A 7,106-nucleotide genomic window follows, 5' to 3' on the forward strand; every position below is an offset into this window, starting at 1 on the left:
CATTATTCTGATTTATAGTTGTCCATAATTTTTGTCCATACTTTTTGGATATTTTATATGAGCACACACAAAGGCACAGCTGCATTGTCTGCATGTCTCGTGTTTCCATTCCTGTACTCATCAGCCCATGTCATGCATTGTAACAGCTCGTCCCTCTGAGTCCTCCAGTTTCTCTCTTTCATGGTATCCAGGGAGGTCTGGGGCCTCCCCTAATAATTTCTGTAAAAAATAAAGAAACCAAACTTGCTCAGAATTATCTGTGCGAAGCTTAGAATAGGCAGTGTAGTTTAGAAGAACCCTGATTGTTGGAGAGAGACATTTCAAGAGTGTAAATCCTTTAAATTTCATGAACATTTGAGGCAAATCCATGAAATAAACTGGTGAGCTCTGTGAGATATCTTAAGGGACCCTTCATCAGTTTCCACTGGTCCTGGAGAAAACATAGGAGTAGGTGTTTCTTAATCAGCAAGGGTTTCACATTTTTGTTCCACTGAGATGGAAACTTCCAGGTGATATTATTAGGTTTTTTTCCACATGGGAAAAGATTCTCCTTTTGTTTTTGTTCTGCCTTGAATGAAGTTTTTGTTTTTAATTTTAATCAGGCTTCTTATTTTAATCCCATCAGAGAAAGAGAATGTTCCTATGGAGATAATGTTTTCGTATTATGAGTAAGTCTCCTGCAACTTGACCTTGATGAACCACTGACACTGCAATGCCCTTTCTGTTTTTTGTTTGCTTTTTGTTTTGTGCTCTATTTCGTTGTTGTTCTTGTCTCTGTGACTCTTTTTGCTACCAGAAAAATTCCTTACCTGTTATCATATGAGCTCTTTTAATGCATTTTACGGATTAAGTTTTTAGTAATACTTATGAAAAATACATCTACTTTCTGAGCGTGCTACAGTCCTCTGAGACTTGGAGGTGTCTGTGCCTTACCTGCAAGTGTTTGAAAACAGCTCTCAGTTATCAAGATTTAATATCATTTGGGAAAAATCAGAAGTTAAGTTGGCTTTTAAGATACTGCCCAAAGGCAATGCATTCAGCATGCAGCCTTCTCTGATGTTGGTGAAGCATGAAATTTGAGAGTCTCCAGAAGTTCACCTCAAGTATAAAACTTCTAAGTAAAAACAGGATTTGGAGGGTGCCAGCAGGTTAATCTGGGTGAGGGTGAGTTGTTTTCACCAAGAAAAGCCTGTTTCTTTATGGATCTCTGAACCAGGGCTCCTGGTACAGAGGCCCTCAGCTCTGAATCTGTCAGAATCACAGAAATATCCCATATTTTCTGGTGTACAGGGTTGTAGGACCTTTCATTATTTCTCTTCAAAGCAGCTACTGGTTTTTCGAGGGTTCAATTCTTCAGCTACATGACACCAAAGATTCTGTGTTTCTGTGGTTTTGTACTTCAGCAGTTGCAGTTCAATTCTAAGCGTTTCGGAAAGTTTTATTTATATTGTGACAGGGCTTCAATCGTCATCCAAGATTGAATTGCAGTTGGAGCATCGAGGGAAACAAAAGCATTTTTCTGAAGTCTGAATAGATAGGATAAGTATCAAGTGGATAAAAATTAATACTGTTATCTCCATTTTCCATTTTTCTGTTTCAGTTTTTCTAAAATAGCTGTGAATTGATGTGATTTGCAGTTTGCATTGGCTGTCTCTGGAATGGGGAGAGTGTCTTTCCGTACAGAGGAGAAGGGAGTGAAGAGGATTTCATTCTCTTGAAGTGATTTGATTTAAAAAAAATCACTACATAAACAGAATATTTGCAAACAATCCCATCAAACTGGAAAAAGAGGCAGCAAGTTTGTGTATTAGGAAAGGAAGTAGCTGAGGGTCTCCACGTGGTTTGACTGGAAACATTTAACTAGAACTTTAGGATTATTTTCATGGTGACCTTTCTTGCTCAAGGACTTTTGGTGAATATTAATAGTTCTATGCATATAAGGAATTAATTTAATTGAATATCTTCAGCATGCCATATAGAGATAACTTCAACCTGCTGCAGTCTGTGTTATAATTATTTGTGTATACTGACTCGGAGAGTTCATTCTGAATCCACTGCTGGTATCTTGACCCCCCAGATAAGTCCCTGCTCTTTGGACCATGCCAGCTGCTGAGATACTGTGGTCCTACTTTGCTGTAAGGCCCCAAAACCTTCGGAGTCAGACCCTGAGCATGGAGCAGTGAAAGTGGAGGCTGCAAAAAGCCTCTGGAAACAGTAATTGGAAGATCAACCAGTTGGTACTTCTGAAAAGGATTGTGAGTGCATTCATCCCATTTCAAGTCTCTGACCTTTTTTCCTCCTTTTTGGGTCCATGCCCAAAGACTCTTTCGGAAACTTGCAAAGAGTCTAATTCTGGAAGAAACATAATGGTTTATTTTGGGTTTCATTATTTTGCCACTGACCAAGAGTAGCTTTTTGTGCCTGGATTTATGATTTATGGACATGTATAAAAGCTATTGTCTGTGCTTCCCCTATGGATTATTCATTTTTTTCTTTCAAAATACACTCACATCCCTAGAAGTTATCCTAGTGCTTGCAGTCGAATGTGGAAGTTTGGAGGCATCAAATCACTTGTGATACAAAACCAAACTGTAGTTGAATGTAACGATACCTGCTTCCCAGGAGGGTTTACACTTCGGGTAATGAACATTTGTGATGCAGTTTGAAATGATACAATGGTAGGTGCTTTGAAAATGTTCCCCAGAACACTAGAAGGGCTCATAAACATGTAGCTGTTACGTTGAGAGTTACTTAAGTTTTCATCCTGGGATATGTGTTGTGTAAATTCAGTTGGAGATTTTATCGATATTTTCTTGGATATTAATGAAACTACAGGTAGCCCTGCTGCTCAGAGAGTAGCTGTGTTCTAATTCACTGTGCTATGGCTTTGAAGAAACCAGCCTTACAGGAGTTTCTCCATTCTTACAAGATGTGGAATTCATGAAGCTGGATCTGATCCATATTAACTTTTGCTTCCAAGCAGTACAGCTTAGGGCAAATAACCCTTTCCTCTAAGCAACATCCCTTGTCCTCCACAGTATAAGCCAGTCTTGGTAGGAGTAACAGAACAGTGACTAAAAAACTTTAATCCAGTCATCCCCAATCCTTGAACATTAGGATAAACCACTCAATCCCATTTTCCTTTTCAGAAATGTTACATAATAAAGCCACCAGTTGTCTGGATGTAATCTGCCTCTAGCTCCTGTGCTGCTGGTCAGAGTGAAGGGCTCCTGTACTGGATTGGATCATGATACACCCATGAAATAAATATAAGGAAAATATTGCAACAGTTTGTGGTAGTTTTATATTTTTGTAATAACAGATTTTAGACAAGGTGTTGATAGTTTAAAAGCTGGGAAGAGGGGTATGGCATGGGTGGGCCACCCACTGTGCACCACGGCACAGACCAGTGCACACAGAAAGTGTGCCAGGTCCTGTGAACTTGGGGTTGGACTAGTACCCTGTGTTACAATCTCACCTCTGACACCAACTAATGTTAAGCTCTGCTGGAATAATGTTACGATCCCACTCCTGAAATAATGTTAGGGTCCAAATTAAAGTATGAACTAGGCCATATGCTAAAGTCAATGGTACAGATCTTATTTAACAGCAAGGAGTGAGAGAGAGAGATGGAGAGAGACAGAGAGAGAGAGAAATTGAGACAGAGAGGGGTAGAAGTAGTAAGAGACAGGGGGGAGAAAGAGAAAGAGAGAGAGACAGATTATAGTCAGCACCATGTGTCCCTGTAGTCCAGCTGGCCCTTCTTCTTCTGGTCTTCTTGGTGGTGAGGGTCCCCAAGTGTTCTTCCAGAGGCACCACTTTTGTACAGCCCAAGTCCCGGGTGTCCAGAGGCATTCTCACAACTCAGGATGGCATATGGGTGTGTAAGCAGTTTCTTCCTTTCCCAAAGTTTGCCATGGTGGGAGTTTTTGTCAAAAATGGGTTACCCAGATTTCCTTCACCAGGCCTTGCATCTTCCTGTTGTTGGGTCTGTGCTTTTCCCACAGTCTGCACAGGAATCTTGTCCAGTGTGCTGGTTCCATACCTTTCATGGTGATTTGCCACCCTTTGGAGCTGTAGATGCTGATGTGTGTGTGGTTTCATCTCTCCTGGCCACTGGCAAACCTGGGAAGAAAATCACAGACTGAGCTTGCAAACACTTTGCTCTGGAGTGTGACTGATCAACATTCAGAAATGCCAAACGCTCACAACATCCAGCCTGAGGTACTTGGGGTTCTGAAAACCAATTTAAGGCAGAAATGATTACAAACCAGTAGACAGTAACCAATTTTCATGCCACTGTGACAAAGCCTTTTCAAATAATTGCATGAAAATACAACTTTGAAACATGTATTTTCTGTATTTCTAGTGCTATTTATCAGATATGCATCAAGTTGTTAAAATTAATCTTCATTTGCAAATTTCTTTGAAGCAAAGCACTACGACTCTGACTGCATCGTTATTAATCCCTCGATTTTACCAACATGTGGACATCAGAAGGGATGCTGTTTTACTTTGATTGGGCTTTTATGCAGAGAAAACAGCACATGCTCTGTCCATCTGCTTCATTAAATGGTAAACACAATTCAATTTTGTAACATTTTAGTGCATGGGCATTAAATATTTTGTGGACCTTGAGTAGCTGTCTGGCTGTTGTATTTTTAAAGCTGTCTTCTGTTCTAGGTTTCTGGGTTGCCTTCTGTTCTTTTTTCTTCTTTTATTTATTTATTAATTTTTTTTTTTTTTTTTTTTTTTTTTTTATTTGAAAGTCCTCTTACCTAACTTTAAGCCTTAGATGAAGTTCTTAAATCAGCGGGGAGGATGAGACAAATTTGAGGTATTTCAGCAGAACAATTCAGGCCATCAGTCTTTTGTGGTTAATTATAGAGGGAAGCCTGGGTGACTTTGCTCTTAAATTAGATGCTTGCAACGACGGTGAAATGAGTCTGGATCTTAGCCTGGTGAAATGATTTCAGATCCCAGTACACGCAGGTTAAATCTCCAATGCAAAAAATTTTTTTTTTCTTCATTGCTATTAAAAATGCATTCTCAGAGTCAATTTTTATGAACATTTCCTCTGCATAAAACATAGCAATGTATGAGCTGGATTTTCTTCAGATGTTTGTGTGCTTTTCCTTTTGAAATGGAGAGCAAACAGAATTAGGAGGAACTAGGCAAGACCATCCCAGCCAGTGAAGAAACGGGGCTTGGTCTGCAGTGCCTTTGAGCCATTGCTGTGATGGTGTGAGGCTGCTGAATCACAATCACAGGGTCTGCTTCAGGGCTCATTTGTACCCGAACAGTGCTGGCATGATTCTGGGGATTTATTAGAGTTATGTCATGATTTCAGAGTTGTCTCAGGCTGCTGGCTCCCAGGAGAGGAAGTGGCATTGTGTCAGAGTGTTCTGGTGGCACAAAATATAAACCTTAGACAAAGGTGATTGACAAAGATTAATGTTTTGTAATTGGGAACATTAGAGGAAGCTAAAGACCTTTGTACTGTGTATTTTTTTAAAGCAAACAGCAAGCTGTTCAGAGAAGGATAGTGTAGATCAGCATAAAACCTCACTTTTCTGTGTAATGAGAGCATTAGTTAGAGTTCAGTAAAAATTACTCTTTGCTTTGAGTTGTTTACTGGCCCTGTTCATGACAGCCTACCGATACCTGTGAGGCTTGAGCTGAGGACCTGAGTGTGCTTTGAGATCCGCACTTAAATATAGCACAGATATTACATTTTTCACTTCTGAGATGTTTTTCCCCCTGCAATTTTAAGGAATAATATTTTCCTTATGTAGCATCGCCTAAGCTGTTAACAGGCTTGTTTTATGCTTTTGCTGTCACATGAAGAGAGGGGAAATAACCATCATAGCAACTGTGTGGCTTTAGAAGGGAAAGACAAAAGTGTTACCTTTCTCCTGAAAACATCAGCTATAGGACAGGTGGGTTTTTTTTCCAAGTGTTCTCATCAAGTTGCAGTAAAAAGGTTTTCTCCATTCCATTTGAGTGCCTTGTGTTAGGGTTCAAAAGCAGTTTTATCCCTGGATGGCTGAAGTCAGGAAAACTTCTGTACAGACCATGGCACAGCTGACTCCAACAAGGAAGGAGAGAGGATTAAAATCCTGCTCATCAGAGTAGAGAGCCGACCCCACTGCCCTGAGCTCTTACACTGTGAATGGCTTCACTTGTTGGCATCAGGGTGAGAGCTCTGTGTTGACTGGAGCTGTTCAGACCTCGCAGGCTTCGTTGTGCTGGGCTGCCTCTGGTTTGGCTCTGCAGCCCAGGAACGTCGATGCAGCCCTGAAAGGAAGGAGGTGACAGAGGTGAATTATTTTGGACCTGTGATCAAACAGCATTTTCAATGAGAAAGAACAGCAAAGAGAACAGGCTGTATTGCAGAGTCCTCCTGACTTCCCCCTGCCTTCCACACTGTCTCCCTGCGTTTTGCTGTGCTGGAAGACAGTGTGTGCTGTGCTTCCCTGGTGCTCTGGCACAGGAAGGGGGCTGTCAGGGCACTGCTGCCAGCCACTCCAGGGGCTGTCCCACATCCCTGTCCCACATCCTGCACATGATAAAGATTTGTTTGAAGAAGTAGGGAAGGGTAAGGGTGACTGTTTCTGCTACATGAAGGTCTATGGACCGAGCAGGGACCCCATGGGATAAAATGTGGCAGGAAACATAACTTAGATACTGTTGACAGCAGTAAGGGGTTAAAGGAGAGATTTCTTCTTCCCAGCAATGGTTTTTTTTTTTTTTCTTTTTTTTCATTTGTGGTGTAAGCGCATCTTCAAGACGCAATCTCTATGTTTTTTCCACAAAAGACCAAAAATAAGATTTATATCATATAAATGTGTGATTGCTTTAAAAGGTTTCTATTATTAATAACCATTTGAGAGCACAAGGTTCTCTAATGAAGAGCAATAATAATCATGTAAAGTCTTTCTGTATAATAATGTTGCTGGGACTTTTTTGAAAAATATCTCACAGACAACTCTAGATGTCTGCTTGGTAAAACCAAAAGTCATTTCAGCACAATAGTGCTTTCATCATTATGAGAGATAAAAGAGATTCTAATGGAAGACATTTGTGAAAGGTATGTTTCTAAAACC

General features: G+C 40.5%; 1 long non-coding RNA gene across 1 annotated transcript; it reads right to left on the reverse strand.

Moving 5' to 3' along the window:
• Positions 1-3,579: 3,579 nt before the first annotated feature.
• On the reverse strand, positions 3,580-6,460 carry LOC108448136. Its single transcript, XR_001863916.1, has 2 exons — positions 5,909-6,460; positions 3,580-4,125 (listed from the first exon to the last, which is right to left on the reverse strand). It is a non-coding gene; the product is annotated as an uncharacterized LOC108448136 (long non-coding RNA).
• Between the last annotated feature and the right edge of the window lie 646 nt (positions 6,461-7,106).

This window comes from Corvus brachyrhynchos, unplaced genomic scaffold, assembly GCF_000691975.1.
Source record: "Corvus brachyrhynchos isolate BGI_N302 unplaced genomic scaffold, ASM69197v1 scaffold126, whole genome shotgun sequence".
In the NCBI taxonomy this organism is placed as follows: Eukaryota; Metazoa; Chordata; class Aves; order Passeriformes; family Corvidae; genus Corvus; species Corvus brachyrhynchos.